The sequence below is a fragment of the Hoplias malabaricus genome, chromosome 7 (genome assembly GCF_029633855.1).
Source record: "Hoplias malabaricus isolate fHopMal1 chromosome 7, fHopMal1.hap1, whole genome shotgun sequence".
Taxonomy (NCBI): Eukaryota; Metazoa; Chordata; class Actinopteri; order Characiformes; family Erythrinidae; genus Hoplias; species Hoplias malabaricus.
In genome coordinates this window covers 17,230,624-17,251,945 of record NC_089806.1, presented here as the reverse complement: position 1 = coordinate 17,251,945, position 21,322 = coordinate 17,230,624, and the positions used below count along the sequence as shown (strand labels likewise).

Sequence of the window (21,322 nt, the reverse complement as noted above, 5' to 3'; positions counted from 1 at the left end):
AAAATGACTCTGCAATACTTAAAGTGTCTATTACATCTCATGATTCCATGCCAGTGGGTTTGCAGTATGGGGAAAAAAAACGCTATGTATGTCCCATCCCATACATTCCTTGGAAACTTCCTTTGGAGATGCAGAAACAACCTGTTTATTTTTAAGCTATCATGGCTATGACATCAGAACCATTAACACACAATGCCTATAGCTTTAAACAATTTAATCACCTGTTGATTCTTTTTGAAGTGATAAGGAGTGTTGCTACTGCAGACAGTCTGTAGCTGATTTAATGAGTGGAAGACGTTGAGGGAATGTATGGGTGTCAGTCTTAAAGGCACAGTAACAAAAACTAGAAAATATTCATGTGAAATTGAATAAATTATAGCAGCATTTATACAGCACTTTTCCAGACACTCAAAGTTCATTACGTTTTTTTTTTTTTTTTTGGGGAAGTTAGGGAGTCGAATCAACCACCACCAATGTTCATCGTTCACCTGGACGATGTGAGAGGGCAGCCACAACTAGAGGGAACAAATTAAGCCAGTTGCAGATGATTAGGAAGCTTGACGTTACCATGGTGATTGATGTAGCTGGACATCAAAGTAGCACCTTTTGACTGTTACCAAAATAAATGCTCTGGGATCTTTTATGACCTCAGAGATTCAGGACCCCCTGGCCAAGCCCAAACCTGCTTAGCATTGGTGTATTTGCATATTCAGTGTTCAGGTGCTCTAATTGCTCGCTAATGGATTGTTTTGTCCTTGAAGTGGACATTCATTGAGAGAAACTGTAGACTCCCTGTGTAGCTCTCTCTCTCTATTTGTTTTTGCCTCTGAAATAAACGCCCTGACCACATGGGTATCCTTGCTTTTCAGTCTAGTGCCTTTCTCTGTCACAGTCAGATGAAGCTGTGAAGAAATGCAAATGAGAAGCAGCCCTGCGTCTCCCTTGACCACATCCGAGCTCAGCCAGAGCCTTCCGTCACATTCCAGCTAGAGAGAAGTCAGTTAATTAACCCTCAGCTGAGCCCAGGACCCAAGAAGATATGCTTTGAACACCATCCTAAAATACAGAGGAGCAAACAATGGGATTCCTTCCAAAATACCAGAAATATGCTTTTAATTCTATCAGCTCAGAATGCAGGGGAGGTGTCAGATAACTGCACTTTAATGAGGCTTGTCTTTAGGGGGTTGATGATGGGAAAGGGTTGTGTTAATATTTGCAAAAGACAAAGTCTACAAGTGCTCCCATTTTCCATATTGCTGGCTAATGGCCAGATGAATTTGAAGATAATCTCAGCAAGGTTCTGAAAGGCCATTAATTAGGAAGCAGGTTTTAAAGAGTGGAAGCTACGGTAGATTTAAATTTAGCCACTGTTAGCGCTAAAGATTTCACTGATCTGATTATTACAGCACCGTGGCACAAATATATTTGATTATTACTATTTATGCTTGTTTTTATTTGTTGGATTTCTCAGTTTGCCTACAACTAATTACATATTGGCACTTTTACGCCCACCACGTTGTAATCACATCTGCTGTGTTGGCTGTAGTCTCTCACTCAAGTGAACACACATTAGAGACGTAACAGTGGCACACAACGGGAAAGATAAAGCAGCTAAAGATAATACTTCTCACACACATATGTCCACTTTGGACTATCTTTATGGTGGTCATTCTAATCCTAGACCAAAGAGGGCAGTAACAAAAGTATGTGAGTTTGGAGAATGTTTACATGCTGCAATGAAATGCATCTAATGTTTTTTTCCATTGATTTTTGCAGGAAAAAGACCAACAGAGATGCGTTTAGGTTTAAAGAATGATGGCATTAGGAGGAGCTGTATAGTTCAGAGTTTGCATCATAAATTGGCAGAGCCCAACTACCTGACTGTCCCCCTTCCACCCACCCCACACATACATACACACTCCTGGATCATTCAGCTCCAGCAGCTCCTGGAGGAGGTTGGGGACTTCTGGATGACTCACTGCCCCCCACCCCGTTCTCTCACACACACACGTGTACATGCACATGCTCCGTAGACTTCTGGGTTACTGTAAGCGAGTATTACTATACTGACACTTCAGTAACACCTACACTTAATCCTGTCATTACCTTCAGTAACGAAAATGTCCTCTTCTTGCTCTGAAGAATGTGATAATGATGAGATAGCTCCATGGACAGTTGCATTCCTGCAGCCATGTAGTACAACATCAATATTTAAAATTAACCTTACCTTAGAAGCTAAAAGCTTATCCTAATGCCCTTTTTGCTTTTCATAAAACGCTGAATTTGTGGCAAAAGAGCGCATTTTTAGGATATAGTTTAGAGAACATTTGGTACTCTCTTCTCTCTCTCTCTCTCTCACACACACACACACATATATACCCGGGGCCTTTGCGCGTGTGCACCACTGGAGGGCGAGGCGCGCAGGAGGCAAATCAGAGAGGATAGCAGATGAGAGAGAGAGAGAGGAATATAGACTTGTGTGTGTGAGAGAGAGAGAAATAGACGAGTGTGTGTGTGTGAGAGAGGAAAATAGACGAGTGTGTAAGAGAGAGGAAAATAGAGAAGTGTGTGTGTGTGAAAGAGAGGGGGAAATAGACGAGTGTGTGTGTGTGAGAGGGAGAGAGAGAGCGAGAGCGAGCGAGAGGGAGAGCGCCCAGCTGGAAGACGGACCAGAGAGAAAGGGGAAAATCTCAGAATCTGATCCCCACTCCTTTCAACACAAACCCGGCAACCAGCAAGAAATCACACGGCAGTGATGACGCCCTGCGTTTTTTGAGGAGGAGGAGAAGAGGAGGAGTGTGGCGTTTCACTCGGGAGGTCCGAAGACAGAGAGAGGGACAGAGAGAGAGAGAGAGAGAGAGAGTCTTGTACAAAGCGGCGAGGAAGATCCATCATCACTATCATCCTCAGCAGCAGCAGCAGAGGTCAGTCTGAAGCGCTTTTACTTCTGTTGTGTAGCGTTACGGGATGGCTTGGCTAGCAGGCTGTATACATGGGCTGTATCCCAAATGGCTCCAAGCTCCCTAGATAATGCACGGCTTAGTTCATGAAAGTATGCCTTCCAGTGCACTAAATGTCAGTTAGAGGGTGGTGCAGCTTGAGTGAGTGTACACTCGACATACACTGCACTGTACTGTTGCAGAAGACGTTATTTCCCTAACCCAGCAGTCCACTACAAAGCGAGAACAGAGCCGTTTGTTATTCAGCTGCATTCATATACAGATGGAGAAAGAAGGAACCAGCTGTGCGTGTGCAATTTACAGGTTATGCCCCAAAATATTTTTTTAATCCGCATTTTCACCGTTTGAAAATTGGCCTCTTTTTCACTGAATAACATGTGCTGGTCGCTAGCCTGTCCACTAGCTCGCTAGCACTTATCACACAGCTAGAAAACAGTCCTAACGTTAGCAGGCGGAGAGAAAACAACCCCGCGTGCGGCTCTCACAGCGGAGTGTCCGTTAGCACAACATTGAAAAATAAATTTAAAAAATCTAAATTAAAAAACACTCCTCTGCAGTGATGGTAGACACGAGTGGTTTATATTTTTAGAATTTATTGAGGGTTTTGATTTTTTTTTCTTGAGTGTTTTACGCGCTCACACTTAGAGGTGTTTGATATGGCAGAAAAATATCGCGATAATATTTCGATAAACGATAACTGTTTTGACACACAGACGCAAACTGCTAACATTAGCAGCACCAAATGTACCTCAGAAACTCAAAACAATGTTTTGTTTTGTTTTTCAGCACATTCTACACGGCTATAAATTTAAACACAAAGTGTTATGTTATGGTCTCTGCAGTTCAGACGTCCAACCACCTCCCTGTTTTTACACTCACTGTTTATTCTCAGATCTACACAGACTATACAGGAGAACTTTGTAATTCTACAGTTACAGACTGTAGTCCATCTGTTGCTGTTGTGCACAGGATAGCCACAGAGCAGATATGATTTGGGTGATGGATAATTTTCAGCGCTGAAGTGATACAGACGTGGTGGTGGTGTGTTCGTTTTGATGTGTTGCGCTGATACAAGTGGATCAGACACAGCAGTGCTGCTGGAATTTTAGACACCTCAGTATCTCTACTGGACAAATAATTTGGTTGGTCTACCTAGGAAAGTAGTGGTATATGCATATACCATATATATGGTTAGAAAAATAGAGGAGACCATCACTGGAAGGCTATAATGTTAAATTACTGATTGTTCAAACATAAGACTGTAGCTATATGAGTATTCTGTACATTTTATTAGTCATGATGTATATGTATTTAAACTGCATAAAGACTTCAATAACTAAATGTAAATGTGATGATCATGAAGCTAAAATGACAAGGAACTGTATTAAGTCCTGCTGCAGGTGTTAACATTCTCAAAAAAAAAAACTTTACCGTTTGTAACATACAGGCATATCAAGTTAGTGCTGCCTTTTTTGGTCTGTACTGAGTGTAAACAAAACAACTATCAACAACTGAAATATTTTGCTTTTATAAGAGTTTAAAAACTTCAGGGAAAATTTAAATCTATTTGGTAATTGATATCTGACAACTTTTTCACAACTCAGCTATGAGAATACTTTGTTCAACAACAACAATAAGAACATGAATATGCTTGGCATTAAATGGTTAGACATATATCAGGTGGCATTTGGTTTAACTGCTTTACTTTTTTGCTGCTTGTTTTCTTTCCTTGTCTCAGGTAGCGGGGGTCACTGAACATGTATTTTAAGGTGGATGAGCATGAACTGACAGCACAAACAGTAGTGTTTATGTTTGCTGAATCTTTATTCCAATAACAGAGTTGTATAAGTGGAATTTGAATTAAAAGTTAAAGAAATGTGTTACATTTTTATTTGTAGGGAAATGGATTTATGTATTAGATTATGGAATGAGAAACCTTTTGCTCTTGTTTGATTGTATATTTCTTATTTTAGTTGAGTGTTCTTAGGTGCCTTGCTATTTTTGGTTACAGAACAAATGTATTTGGTCAGGAAGCTGTCTTGTGGTTTTATCAGGCATCTTAGTTTTTGCCCTGTCAGCTTAATGTTGGAATGAAAATGATTAAATATTACTCTTTAGAATCTGACATCTGCTCCTAAATCCAAGAGCACTTCGCTTAATAAAATATGTTTCGTGAACAAAGTTTATCATTGATAAACAATATTGCTAGTTGTTTTCTCAGTGGGAAAGAAACACAGATTGGTGCAAGATCCCAAGAACATCTGCAAACTATTATTTGCTCCTTGCTCAGAAAAGAAGTTACCAGCTGCACATTAATTCTGTATTAGTCCATGTCAGTTATAACAGTTCCAGAATGTATTATGAACTGCAATATGCTGTTTTTATCATAGAAATAGATTTTAGGAGTGTATTAACAAAGCTACCTTATTTTCATGTAATTTGTTTATTTAGTTGTTGTTTTGGAAGTGTGTAGATTTCTGAAATTAATCCCTGAATCAGTGCCTTAACCAAAACTGTATTATCCAATATTATATTTTTATTGAGATATGACTCAGAGTTTCTGACTGCATTTGTTTGAGGAAGAAAGGCTCTAGACTGGAATGGCTGGTTTAAAAGACAGGACCTTCAACTTTACTCACTATTACATTTCAAATGAATTCTTGCTTTATTCAGAGCTTTCTTTTCTTCTTTGCAGAAAACGAGATGCTGCGCTCCCACTGAAACACTCCATGCAGCACTGGTGAGTGTGTGAGATATTTTATTTTTAATAGCTTTTTGGGACCTATTATTTTTAGAAGGCCTTTCTCTAAGATCTGGTGTTTTTATATCATTCAGAAGATAGGTATATTGTTATGAAATGAGTAAAGGGATAGAGGTGATATACTGAGATTAAATAAATCATCTCTAAACAGTCAGTAAGTCTTTTAGGTATTGGTTAGATTATATGGTAGACATGATCTTAGACTTGGTCTTTGAAGCAAAGGATAATACTGTGTGTGTGTGTGTGAGAGAGAGAGAGAGAGATTCAGTTGTTTCCATAGATTTTTATGGGCCAGCGTAACATCAAGTGCAACAGGTTCCTGTGCTTATCTTGAGTGGTATTCAACACATGCAAAGCATGGCTGATTGGAGTTTAATCGTGAATATCACATGGAGCAGTTAGGTACTTCTTGTTAAAGGGGAATTCCGCTGATTTTTGAAAACGTCTACATTATTTAGTCATTGAGAGGTAAACAATGTCATTCTATAGTGGTCTGATTTAGAAATGGTGCACTGTGGAGATACATACAAACCACACTTTACAGGTTGTGACACCTACTGTGCAAACTGAACCATTTTATTTACTGTTCAGAATGAACAGAGGACTTGTGCATAATTTCATAATGTGGTTATGTAATACTGATAATGGTTAAATAGTGGTAAATTGGAAAGAAAATACAGTATGGTGGAGAGACAGGTACCACCATGAAAGGTTTAAAAATACTTTTTTTACACAAAACTTTCTCAGCTGTTCAGTTGGAACTGTATTACTATTCATTTAATAACATGACTGACTGAATTACAGTTTTAGAGACTTTAGATATTCTTACAGTGTAAGTTTCCCTAGAATTGGCCATTTAACATTGAATCACTCAAATGTCTAACTGTTAATATCTTAACTATTTAATTGTGAAGAATGATTGGTTGAAGTATTTAAAATACCCTGGTTTTTTTTGGGGGGTGAGGGGGGTTATGTATTTAATTGTCACCTACATGTATTGCACACTACACAGCCGTCTGACCTCATACATGAGAATAACTGAGCAATTATTAATACTGCATGTGCACCTATATTCTCCTGGAGGCTGAGGATTTGTGATCCGGAGGGGCGTGGAGTGCTGCCACTGTTGCATATGGACTGACTAAAAATAGAGGCCACATAGGTGGTTGTCAAAGCAGCGTGAGGGATTTAATCCACTGTGTTATGCAAGGTGACACAGCTTTTAATCTGTCCAACACTGTTTTTTTCTGTTTTACTACTTTTACACCAGCTCATTGTTGGTTTTATTTATAGCCTTTTTGGGATTTGGATAAGACAGTGGCACTAAAAGCTGGCAGTAGATTGTGTGCAGATGTCTCCTGCTCTGCTGTGTCTTTGTAGGACTGAGAGGAAGCTCTATTCTAATGCCCTGTTAAAGGCTCCGTGTTGCATACCAATAGCAAGGTCCCTGTCGTCTGCAGGCTCTCTAATTTTAAAATGTTGCTATAAAATTTGCAGGAAGGCTGACTGTGATGTATAATGACTGTGTTATATGAGGCCTTGTTAGTCTCTAAGACAAATCGGCTCATGTTTTACTGCCTGAGATTTACAGTCATGCAAGGCTAAGTTGAAGGCCACTTCTCTTGCTCTTCTGTTTTGTATTTCTTAGAGAAATTCTGTGGCTAGGGGTATTTAAATGTAGCCAGCACAAGACAGTTTAAAGTAACAGCTCAGTAATTATATTTGCCAATTATCTATAAATAAAACTGTACATTGAATACATTTATAGATTGTTTGTTCATACTTTTATTTACGTTACTATAAAAAAAGGCAGAGACGACCCATTCACTTATTCTATTTTTTCTGAGAGAAATTTCTGATAATGTTATTCTGTTGCATAATGAAGGGGAGAAGGGGAAGTTTAAGAAAATATGAGTAAACCAAATAAATATATTTAATTAATTAATTAAATTATTTCCAAAATATTGGAATTAAACAATTTATAAAAGCCAATCTGGGTTAATGGGCAGAAATCTACAAGTATCATTTGTTTATTTTTTATTTTTTTCTCTGTTAAAAAAATAATAATAATTCAGAAAATTGTGCAAATCAAGCATGGAAGCTCTTATTGTTTTCAGAGAAATGGATAGCCCAAGTGTCCAGACACATTATATATGTTTGGGATTATATGGATTGCAAAAATAGGGGGGGAAATGCAGCTGCTAGACTGGCCTTTGGAACTGTGGAAACTTTGAAAAAGTGAAAACAAGTCTCATTTAAAAAAGGAGAATTGATGGAGGAAAACTTCTACTGAATGGGGGGTTTGACTTGAAACTAAGCAAATGTAATGAATCTCTGATATTTTCACATGTTCTGTACTTTAAAATAATTTTACCTTTACTTTTAGCTGTGTATTTAAAGTTTCTGTAATGCCCTCAAAGTAGGGCTGCAACAACTAATCGATTAAATCAATTAAAATCGAGTGTTAAAAGTTTGCAACTAATTTAATAATCGATTAGTTGGGTCTAAGTTATTATACACATAGGTACAGTTGCTACATGTGACGAACTCTGGAAGAAGGGTTTGAAAAATGGCAGAGGCAGTCACAGCAGAGGATAATGTTAGCACAAGCAGAGAGAAAAATGTACTTTACATGAACGCTTTCAAGGAACAGCATTAGGTGCAAAATGTGCACAGCTGATCTCGCATGGCACAGCAGCACAACATCACTGCATGAGCATCTGAAAAGGAAGCCGGTTGGAGCTATGTGTGAAAGAGATTAAGTATAGTAAGTTAATTCTACTTTTTCTCTCACTCAATGTTACTAGAGCCTGCTAGAGTAGTTAAACAACATTTGTTTTTCTTAGTACATTGATATTACACTCGCGTTTAGCGAACAAGCTTTAGCATCCCCCCGAGTTTTCTCTTCCACCTTAAATGTGTCTGCTCGACCAGCAGTTCCAAAACAAGCCATAGTTTTAGTCAAGATAACGTTAGCGACGTTAGTTTTTCTCTCACTGAATGTCACTAGAGCCTGCTGAGTAGTTAAACAAGATGTCTAATTTTTAGTACATTTATATCACTCTTGTATTTAGCGAGTTTTCCGTTCCACCTTAAATGTGGTGGCAGTTACATTCAGAGTTAAAAAAAAAAATCCAAACGTTTTTTAAAATAATATATTTAAAGCCTTTTTCAAGGTCTTTTTTGACTGGCATTGCGTGTTAGTGTTTGAGTATCACAGCCAAGTATATATTACATTATAAGTGTATATTACATTACATACACTGTGTTAAATATTGATAAATATAAAATGAATGTAACGGTTGGGTTAATTCTTCATGTAAATGCTAATTTTTAATAATGGCAGGGTGTGTGTTCCTTAAACAATTACAACATTAGTTCTCTAAAATCTTAAATATCTTAACGATATCTGATCACATGTGTTAGTTGAATTTCCCTTTTATTCTCAGCACATGGCAGCATCACCCAATATCCATTTATGTAATTTCAATTTGCCTGCATTGTTGTCTGCATTTTAGATCAGTAGTTATTAACTTAAAAAAGATGTATGTTCATATCTACACTTTCTCTCTCACTTCAGATAAAAACAGCCCAGCATTGCTGACTATGTTTTGAAGACGATCTGCACACTACAGCAAGCAGCTGTTCTCACTGATGATATCCTGAATATGCTAGAAACAGACAGGAAACCAAATTTGCCATTTGCCATGTCTTCCTTTTTATCCCATTAATAATCGATTAATTGAAAAAATAATCGACAGATTAATCGATTATCAAAATAATCATTAGTTGCAGCCCTACCTCAAAGCTTCCCTGATGCTGAGGAATGACAGCTAATGATGATTTATTAAAATGCTTAGATATTTTACAGTTGTGGCATTGTATAATGGAACTCCATTTACAAGATATGCTGTACTTCTAACTGCTTACCAAGCTGTAAAACTCATTCATTGATTTCTTCATTCATTATGATTACTTAATCAGATAGTTAGGTTAGTTAGGAGCACATTTTCTTGCATAATGATGACCTGAAATATCCTCTCCATCATAATGACACGTGCTGTCAATGAGGCGTCTCTAGCCAGGAACCTAGAAATCTGTTAAACGACTCCTGTTCTTGGACTGCATATGTGAGTCTAAAAATACTAAGGAACAGTGCAAACCAAAAGCTATTATCTGTACTTTCTAATTCCATCCCCCCATTGGAAACACATCCCCCTGTTCACATTCACTCAACCCGTGGCTCAAATCACTGGTGGGAGAGCTACATGTGAACGTAATTTGCACTTCCAATTAAACTGACGACCTTTGTTCCATAACGCAGGATGTGACTCTGAATATCCTCACTCCAGGATCTATTATTACACAGCCTGGTGGAGACAGACTCTTGCAAAATATCATGATTTTACAGTGCTCAAAATATTGCCACTGTTCTAAGGTAGGAGCAGGATAAGCAAAGCTTATGTTGTTGAGAAAGGCTTTGTTGAACTGGGAATCTACTACTCGTGACTGATATTCATGTGGTGCATCGTAACACAGGTGTCCTTACAGCTGAAACTAAAATATTCCTTTTGGGTAAATTTTTAATGATAATTTAAAAATATGATATTTTAAAGTGAAACATGCTCTGCTGATTAAGGAAAATAAACTCTGAGGTAGTTTTTATTTTGGTTAAACCCTCAGCTAAAAGTCCTATGGGGCTATAATACTGTTAAGTGTTTCTGCTCTTGCACACCTAATTCAATTCATCATCTAATTATCAAGCCCCTCATGAGCTGATTTTCTGGTGTGTTGTGGAAAGGGGACCACAAGATTGTGGGCATGCACTGCTGCCTTATGAGCACTGTAAACCCAGAAGCCTGTGTAAAAACTGACTGAATGTTCAATGGTACACATTCATTTTAAGAATGTAGAAGCTCAGTGCCATCTCACCATGGCTTTAACTCTAGATTTTGAAAATGAGTTATTGATTAGTGATGGAGACCCTGAAATATCAATTCAAATATATACCTGAATATATATTTTTAAAACATGCCAACCACAAAGTCAAACTATATATTAATGGATAATTTGTTTACATTTTGAAGAGTTAAATATAGTGCTATGGTTTCACCACTACCAACGTGGCATGGTTTCTGGATAATAAATGAAATGGCTGTATTGCACTGTAGACATCACATCCTTTCCACTATAAGTGTACAGAAAATATCAGTAAAGTTTTTTTTTCTGCAAGGAATTGCACATCAAAGCACTCTGAATGGATTTGTTTACATTTTGATATTTGCATCATGCAGACATTTTTAAAAATGGCTGGAATTCCCCAGTAACACTGAGGCTTCTTACTGTGTGGGTTGAGAATATTGCACACAGTAACATTCCCATGTGTTATCTGTAAGCAAAATATTGTATTACCGTTTTAATGTCTGCAAATCAAAGCTGATAGCAGCTATAAAGATATTATATATATTATAAAGACAGTAAAAAAATCTAATAAAGAGGTAAAGTTTGTATTATGAAACTGTTCAGAGTGCATTAGCACGTTAAACTTGGAACCTGAAGCTCCTAACAAATCATAGACTTTGAAATAAAACAACCCAGTCACTTTTTTGTGGTCTACCTAAGATTTTTTGTTGTTTGCCTTGTGGTCTACTTCAAATCCTCTGCTGCATCTTACTTATGCCCCTTTCACACATGAAAGCCAGAGAATTTCTAGAGGAACTCTGGAATATCTGGTCTGGAGATGTCCTGGAACATTCATTCACACATGCATCTCACAGCAGGGAGATTTTCTGTCTCAGGCAGCGGGAGATGAAAAACGTGATTTAGACGTGGCGCACAGCACGCGCAGGAGAAACTCCGGAACATTTCCCACACCATTCTCACATGCGCTGGCTCTGACTTTACACAGAACATTTACTAGGGCTCAAGGAGGATAATGTCCGGGTAAGGACCTGGACGAATGTTGTGGGTGGTCACATTCACACATACAGCTCCTCTGGGTAAACTCCGGAACATTTCAGGATTACAGTGCATGTGTGAAACGAACAATAGAGTGCTGTCACTTTAGCATTGTTTCGCCTACTTGTCGGAGTCTCTCCAATCTCAGTCCTAGACCTGTGTTCATGTGAGAGCAAAATTACTAAATTTTAATAGTGCATTATATGACTTTAATACAGCATCATTTATACTTATTCATATGTGGGAATCTGAAATCTAGTGCTAGCTGCATGTATATAGTAGCTTAGTGACTTAAAGGGGACTCCCTTATTGAAATTTGCATAAATCCACCCTGGCATTCGTGACAGTGTTTGTGCAGGCAGTGCCAGATTGCCCTACACGCTCACTACGCATGTTTTGTACGACCCCACAAATTAACAAAGGCCCACTCGTCTCAAGTTAGACAGAGTGTATAATCAGAAGATGAAGAGAAACTATTCTTCAGGAATTTAAAAGAGGAAAAAGAAACACTCTGCGAGACTGCAAGAACAGCCGAGAGTTTGGATAGTTAATGAATAATGGTCTATGATCATAGCTGCGGGAATATATTTAGAGATGGCGTGCACTCTGCAGCTGCTCTCCACAACCTTAAAAGCCTCGCAGTGCCATAGTGTCATGAACCAAACATTGAAGCTGAAAAGTGAGCACATACTGATGTTTTTATACGGTCTAGTACTCTTTAAATTTCCCCAAACACAACAGTATTATCTAAAAGTTGCTTACTATTTCATACCACCCTAACAAAATGACATAGTGCTAAGCTAAAATTTCAGTTCCACCTTAAATGCTGCCGCTGTATTTACACAATCACACTAACACTAGCATATTTGAAGTTATCATTAAACACCTTAAACAGTAAAGCCGTTACAGGTGCCTGGACAAAACTATTGCGTAAGGTGACAAAATCTGCAAGCTGGAGAATAAACAGCTATGTTTACTTCTTTTTCTATTCCAGCTTAAGGGCTGCAGCTATTACAGAATCAGACAAATGCTCACTTGGATGCTGGAGGGTTGATCACAAAGTTAATTATGTTAAAACTGTTTGTTTATATATTGTTTTTTTATGAAATGTGTTTGTTTACACTGCATTTTATGCTGTATTTGGCTGGTTGTTTATTTTTAGGAGGAGAGTACTACTGGAGGGTCAGGTGCAACTGTTAAAAAAAAAAAAAAAAAAGGTCACATTTTAGCTCAGAGAAAATCTAGACCGGCTCTGTGTGCAGGTGGCTCCTCTTCTTCTTGCTCTGGGTCCAACTCAGTGTCGAACATATAGAGTTGGATAATGCCTCTGTTTTCTGTCATTTTCACTGTGGTAAATGCTCAGTTTAAACATGGACTGGGTGGGGCGTGACCAGCAACAGCTTATTTGCATAAAAGTGACAGAGCCCTTAAAAGGCTCATTCTGAAAGGGACTGAAACTGGCGAGAATAGAGCTGGTGACATCTCTTTATATGAGTGATTTTGTACAAAGAACTTCATGAACATGTTTTGTATATCCCGTAGACCTACTCTAGCTTGTTTAAAAAGAGGTACAATATGTCCCCTTTAAGTACTGCACTATATAGGTTGTGAGGAGCTATTTGTGTTTCAGCCAGACTGTGTGATGTCAGCGTTTGTGAATACCTCCGTTTACTGTTTTTAGTGACCTAAAACACCATTTTGTGTGGACAGGAGGCCAAAAACACAGGCAAAAATCTCAGTTTTTCAATAAAAACTAATCTGTGTGGACATGGCTTGAGAACATAGACGAAAGAGAACCAGGGGAAAATGGCTAGAAGTCTTAAGGCTTCTACTTTCACTTGTCTCTGGCTTTTGTGTTGACTAAGCTGTGGCTCTTTCTCACTTAAACTAACAGGCGCTTAAACCTGAGCAGGGCTCTTCAGGCAGGGAGAGAATGGTGCTGTGATTTTGATTCAAGTAGTATTTTGAGAAAAGCATGTCACAGTTGTTTAATGAAGACCACAGGGAAGTGTGTTAGTTGTGGAATATGTTGGGTGGAATTTGTGACCTTTAAAGAATAGCTACACATTTTGCAGGATAACTGTGTTTTAAAACAAATAAACAAAGGGCAAAACTCACTGGGGTGTTGCAGATAGCACCATTTTTGTTCTTATATGTTAATACCAATGGCTAAAGTAATAGATAAGAAGCATAGATGATGATAAGAAAGCTGAATGGCAGTGGCAGTTTCCCTGTAGACTAAAAAAACTGCTGGATTATTTGCTGCTAAATGATGGAAACTTCATGCTCACTTCAAAGACTAGGCTATTTTAGTAGTTTGCTATCACACTATTTAATATAGAGCAAGGCACTTCTGGCTGTGTTATAGTGTGAACAGAGGCCTACCTGTCAAACAGCCATGTGTGAATAAAAAAACTTCATAAACTTCAAAGGCTATGCCTTTGTCAGTATCATTACTGACTCACAGTATAAAGTCTTACAGAGTTATTAATGCACATTTATCAAGCACTGGTTGGTTGAATATTTAACCTGGAGGTGTCCTTATCTGTACATAGAAAAGCTCCCACTGAAAATATTTATTCTGTTATATAATTGAAGTTGTAAGGGAATGGCTTAATTACACTGCAGTCTACATTATTTCAGTGCTTTTGTATATACAGGTGCTGGTCATAAAACTAGAATATCATGAAAAAATTTATTTCAGTAATTCCATTCAAAAAGTGAAACTTGTATATTGTACTCATACATTACACACAGACTGATATATTTCAAGTGTTTATTTCTTTTAATATAACTAATGAAAACCCCAAATTCACTATCTCAGAAAATTAGAATATTACTTAAGACCAATACAAAAAAAGGATTTTTAGAAATGCTGGCCAACTGAAAAGTATGAGCATGTACAGCACTCAATACTTAGTTGGGGCTCCTTTTGCCTGAATTACTGCAGTGGTAATGCAGTAATTACCAGTAAGCAGTAATGCTGTGTGGCATGGAGTCGATCAGTCTGTGGCACTGCCCAGGTTGCTCTGATAGTGGCCTTCAACTCTGCTACATTGTTAGGTCTGACATATTGCATCTTCCTTTTCACAATACCCCATAGCATTTCTATGGGGGTAAGGTCAGAGGAGTTTGCTGGCCAGTTAAGAACAAGGGATGCCATGGTCTCTAAACCAGGTACTGGTAGCTTTGGCACTGTGTGCAGGTAGCAAGTCCTGTTGGAAAATGAAATCTGTATCTCCATAAGTTGGTCAGCAGCAGGAAGCACGAAGTGCTCTAAAACTTCCTGGTAGATGGCTGCTTTGACCTTGAACCTCAGAGAACACAGTGGACCAACACCAGCAGATTACATGGGATCCCAAACCATCCCTGACTACGGAAACTTTACACTGGACCTCAAGCAACATGGATTATGTGCCTCTCCACTCTTCCTCCAGAGTCTGGGATCTTGATTTCCAAAGGAAATGCAAAATTTACTTTCATCAGAGAACATAACTTTGGACCACTCAGCAGCAGTCAGTTCCTTTTTGGAAGCGAGACGCTTCTGACGCCGTCTCTTGTTCAAGAGTGGCTAGACACAAGGAATGCGACAGCTGAAACCCATGTCTCGATTTACTGAAATAAATCAACTATTTCATGATATTCTAATTTTATGACCAGCGGTAGATGTTGTCAAACCTCTACATTTAAATGTGTATATTTGCTTTGACATACTTGCTAATTTTTTTCTGTTACAGTACATATCTTAAATGTCTGCTCTTTTGCCATACTAATGGGCCTCAATGAGATTCAATTATTCAGATCAATAAATTGGTATAGTATATATGCCTAATTTATACAAAAATATACACTTGTTAAGAACAGAAAAAAAACAAGGTTGGCTTTCCTTCTGCAAAATAAGAATGGATATGCAATGATAATGACAATGATATTTTCGCTGTCACTGACATGGTACCTTCAAGGGCACATATTGAGTCATTTTAGTTAGGGAACATAATTCATTCATTCATTCATTATCTGTAACCGCTTATCCAGTTCAGGGTGGCGGTGGGTGCAGAGCCTACCTGAAATCATTGGGTGCAATGGGGGAATACACCTTGGAGGGGGCGCAACTCACACACTAACACCTATGGACACTTTTGAGTCGTCAATCCACCTACCAACGTGTGTTTTTTGGACTGTGGGAGGAAACCGGAGCACCTGGAGGAAACCCACGCGGACACGGGGAGAACACACCAAACTCCCAACAGACAGTCACCCAGAGCGGGACTCGAACCCAAAACCTCCAGGGACCTGGAGCTGTGTGACTGCAACACTACCTGCTACACCACCATGCCATTTTATATGCCACATTTCATTTCCATTCTCACCTATTCGTCTAGAGAAGAGGATGTAATGGACCTTTAGGGAGCAAACCTAAGTTCTAAAACCACTGTTGTACCTTTTACATTTACATTCTTTGACAAGGTACCTGTATTATTCTACAAATGATAAATGATAATAGTTGATATAACATTTTAAGAAACAATGAGTGATAGCTGTAACATTTGAAGGATTCATCCTCATAATGTGTGAATCTAAATTCACTACATTCAGAGGAAACCCCAGCAAATGCTTGCTCCTACTATTACCACTCAGTCCATGGGACATCAAATTAAGCCTACAACCGTGTAAAAAAAATGGTTGCCATGGCATCAGCATAGGGTAGTTACTAATTGGCTTTTTCTCAGCTTCATCAGCTTGATTGGTTAAGAGGCATAGAAAGAAAACCTCCAGAGGCCCAATCAAATGTGCATCAAGCTTATGAATAATGCTGGCTTTTTAAAGGGTGTGGTGAAAAAGTGTGATGAGTTGTTCTTTATAATTTACTTGCTTTTAAAACTGTTGATGTAATATATTGGATTTTATTCATTATAAAATAAACTCTGTGTATCACGTTTTGCACTGTGGTTCCCCAAAACCACTGTAGTGGAAGTAGGCTGGTACCCAGTGACACTAGTGAATTTCCATGGTAACAACCCTGAGTGACTGTTTAAAAAAAAAAAAAATGTATTTTTCTAGCATTGATTTATTTCATGCAAAGCATTGCAAGACACTATTGTCTTCTCCCAAATTGGCATAATCAAACATTTAATCACACTGGGTGTTTAACATTATTACCACATTTATTTTGACTGGCACAGATTAGATTGTTTAAAAATACAAGCTGTTTATGTGTGCTGGTTAACCACACAGTGCTACAGGAATATATGGGATTTATGCAAAGTTGCTTTCGCATTAGCATATGTAAGTTGCCTTTGCATTAGCACAACCATAATTCTTAGCAACAAGCCTCACACACTATTCATTTTTTTATTGGACAATAAAGTTTTTTTTTACACTGCATGCACAAATATTTGTAGACCAGCATTTCTTTTTTAAAATTAGTGCATTAACTATCAGTTTATTCCTTGTTCAGCTGCAGTGTCACCCTCTACTCTTCTGACAAATGTTTAGCTTTTGGGAAGTTGCCATAAAGATTTGGTTGCATTCAGCCCCATGAACATTATTAAGGAAAGGTACTGATGTTAGGTGATTAGTTCTAGATGACAAAAATATCTCCAAGTTATTGTAAAGGTATTAGATTGGATTTCTCCAGAGAGTCCCATTGGAGGATTACTCCACTGGTCCACAATCCATTTTTGACTATGTTTACAGTGACCATAGACTTCTTCAAAGCAACTCAGTCTATTGGACATTGCTTTTCTGTGTACATTATGCAAGCTATGTGTGCTCAGAAACAGAGGCTCATTCATGTAGTTGAATTGCCTAATTAAGAGTACCCACAACCTTTTGAACAAATAGTGTATGCTATTATTTGACAAAGATTAAACTGCAGCTCACATTCTTAATCGTTTTTTAATAATGTGCTTACTAAAATATCTAATTTTAGATCATTTAAATATCTAATTATTTTTAGAAGTAGCAAGGACACTAGTAGCAGTAATAGTATTACAGTGGAACCTCTACCTACGAACGTGACGCGGTTCGTAAGTGGAAAAGTTCATTCTCGAGTCAATTTTCCCCATTTAAAATAATGGAAAAGCAATTAATGCGTTCCAGCCCCCACCCTGAAAATCACCCTTTTTGCGCTGATATATGTTTACAACACTCTCAAATTAGTAAAAAAAATAAATGTAGCATTACTAAAAATAAAAAAGAAATAGAGTGGAAACAGTAATAAAAAAAAAAAAGTTTTAAGTGGTTACATATCACTACCTTGAAGACGTGACGACTGGCTGGAGGTGTAACACAGGCACTGGCTGTATGACGGGAGGTGGGGGATGGGTGGAATAACGGAGAGTAGGCGGTGAATGTGGGGAGACGAAGCGTAAATACGGCTTAACTTAGCACAAATTTCGATGTCTGCTATTTACACTAATGCTAAATTGCTAAAACCACAATTTGCTAATCTTAAAAGCTCACTCAACTCTGGGCGCACTGAGAGACTCACCTATTGGGGTCAGGGGCCATTTCCAGCCGCCGGTTCGGCAGAGGCTCGGGTTCCTTTCTAGAGTCATGGTTCGTTGGTGGAGGCAAAAAATATTCAAATGCTCTTTTTGTATCTTGGAAAGTTTGTTAATATAGGCGTTCATTAGTAGAGGTTCCACTGTATCTTTTTAAGTACCTTACATCTTAATGATTCTCAGTATCAACACTTGTATTCCTGGAAGCATCTAGAGATGCAGCATTAATAATAATAACAAAAGCAACACATTCTTTGTTTGTTTATTAACTATAAGGCAGATATGGAAGCAAAGTTATAAAGTTATAAAATAGCATGCAAGTCTGAAATTTATTGTTAGTGCTTAATATTATCTTAAAAATAATATATTATTATTGGCAGAGGTAAAGCTGGAAGCTAAATTGCTTTTTAAGTTATTTTCAAGAACTGCAAATTTTATTACAGCCTACAACATCATTAACTTTTGTCACAGCAAATGTTAAATTGTGGAAATTTAATGTGATAATGCACAATGAATCAGAGCAACCAACAAATATGCAAAGAGACAAAAACCAGGCCTAGTTGAGCACAGTTTAAATCTCAGTTCCAAAATTGGTCCGGAAGACTGCAGTTAGACATTTTACAGCATTTTTCCTAATCGTTTTAACTAAAGTAGAAGAATTATCAGTAAATGACCAGATTTGCTGCTAGATTTTGTTTTTTTAAGGAATTGACACAATACTTCGCTTCTTAATGTATCCCACTCACATGTACACTTCAGCTTCTCATAATTCCTACTCCAGACCTGTTGTAATAGCCCAGGTTCTCAGCCTTCTCCACACATACAAAGTAACTGATGCCTCCCCTGACCAAGTACTGTCACGTTTGAGCAAGCAGTGGTCTGTGTGTGTGTGTGTGTGTGTGTGTGTGTGTGTGTGTAAGATGGCAAGAGAGAGCAGCAGGTAGGAACGTGTGACTCTGAAACACAGTCCTGGACACCCTGCTCCCACCTAGCTAATGGAATTTGCTAATTAGGCAGTGGGGTGGAGAGGGAGATGGGGTACTGTGTTGTTGTGAGACGAAGAAAAGATGTCATTGATGTGGAATTAGACAGGGAGTTACAGGCCTCATTTCTTCTGCTCCAGGGACGAGCAGCATTCTTAGGGAATGGACACAGTAAGCTGGTCCCTAGAGGTCCCACCTTTTGCCCCACCTCACTCTTAATCCCCTCACCCCACTCCCTTCTCTGTCAAGGCACATCCGTGAGGGACCCCTATGATATTTTTACAACAGGCCCAACCTCAATTTCATTAAAAATGTGCTTCCTAGCATTAATTAATATTGTCTGGAATAGGCAACCGTCTATAGGTTTAGCTAATGTTACATTTTTCATGTGCGGGTGTCTGCCCAGGATTTTCAGGCACAATCACTGAGCACTGCATTTATTTCTATTTATCAGCCTACATAGGTAACAATGTATTTCTGCTCATGAGAACCTACATAAATAAATAAAATTAAAGTATCTTCATGGCCGCCCTAAGGGCATGTTAAGGGCTTTGATTTAACATTTTATTTAATAGCTAATTAGGCTAAACTAGCAACTCTATTCTAGCTAAAGCAGCCCCTCCAGCCTTGAGACTTTCAGGGACATATAACATTAAAGGGTGTGTTAACTTGTCACTGCAAAATTTTGAGATCCAGAATTAGTTTTCAGTATAAATTTTACATGTGCATCCAGCAACCGTTTTAATTCATGAATTTTCATGACTAAAATACTGGCACCCCACACTTCTTTTGGAAAATTCTCCAGAAAATTGCTGAAATTAAAAAATGATTTTGTATTCACTTTCTTTTATTTTGAATGAATAAGTAAGGCAATAAGTAAGAAAGGGGGAAAAAGACACCATACCACACAGAACTTCAGAAATGTACTGGCTACACGTTTTTGCACATTCAAAATCGTATTTTATTATGAATTATGTTTTTGTTTTTTTTTGTTTTTTTTTCTTCAATGTGATGCTCTTTAATTTGTATTTCAATTGACATGTAGCAAATAACAGGTGCTGACTTTGTAGAAATTTGTTGACTTGCAGTTGCAAATGAGAGTTCAAATTGTGGAAAAACATGGACAGTCTCAGGGCTACACTGGAAATGAGCAGAATAGAAAAGATGATGGAAGACTGCAAAAATTCAAGCAGTGTAAGACAGTGTCAGCACACATTGTCCATCACCATGTGAATGCAATGAGATTTTGTGGTAGGACACAGTGAATTAAAAGCCAGACTGGAGTTTGCCACAACTTAACTGAGATAGCCACAATTCTTCTGGGAGAACGTCCTGTGGACATATGAGACCAGAATAGAGCTTTTTGGTAAAGCAAATGATTGAACTGTTTACAGAAAAGCCTCCAAAATTAAGAACACCGTCCCTATAGTCAAAGATAGTAGAAGGTCTTTGAAGTGCAGTGTAGGGCGTAATGACAGAAAGCTAGGTCTTCTTCAGTGGTTGTGGCTCTTATAGTAGGACATAAACCCAAATACTGGTAAATGAAAAATGGTTTAAAGGAACCCTATGTAGTATTTCTACCTTAAAATTACAGCTTCTAAATGACTGTAATGTTCCATGGAGCTGTAATAGAGAGAATACAGCCACTACTGCAGCTACGCTGGGTCCTCTTCTTGTTTACTGCACTAAGCAACTTATCTGAATCATGGGGTGGACGACTCTCGCGAGAAAAGGGTAATGCTTAATGGCACATAGCTCACAGGTGGATGGTTGCGTAGCTACAAGAAGAATCTAGCTTTGTATTCCCGGTATGGATATTATATAGCAGAGAGAGCAAGGAGGAGAAAAGAAGAGAGAGAAAGAGACAATGAGCGGCCATGCAAGAATTAATACTGGACTGAAATTACATAGTAGTGTGAGCTGAAACAGACATGAGGACACAAGTTGGAGTATTTTGTTGCCCTTTTTTCATGTGTTGCGGTGCTAGTTAGTAATAGTTTGTTAACGAAAGTGTTATAATCAGTTTTTGAGAGTTACTGAGCAGTGAACCAAGGATTGCAGCTGCTGACTTTAGTCTGATTAGCTCACTTTTTCGCATAAGACATCGATTTTGGGAAACAAGTGCTGTTCGCCCATTGCTATGTGGATTACATG

The 21,322-nt window shown here is 38.2% G+C and overlaps 1 protein-coding gene across 1 annotated transcript in view; it reads left to right on the top strand.

The window, feature by feature from the left end:
- The first annotated feature begins 2,498 nt into the window (after positions 1-2,498).
- LOC136702302 (1-phosphatidylinositol 4,5-bisphosphate phosphodiesterase beta-4-like) overlaps positions 2,499-21,322 on the top strand; it is a 95,007-nt gene continuing 76,183 nt past the window's right edge. Inside the window, exons 1-2 of the mRNA XM_066677306.1 lie at positions 2,499-2,924; positions 5,656-5,700. The gene's annotated coding sequence lies outside the window, so the exon portion shown is untranslated. The remainder of the gene's footprint in view (positions 2,925-5,655; positions 5,701-21,322) is intronic.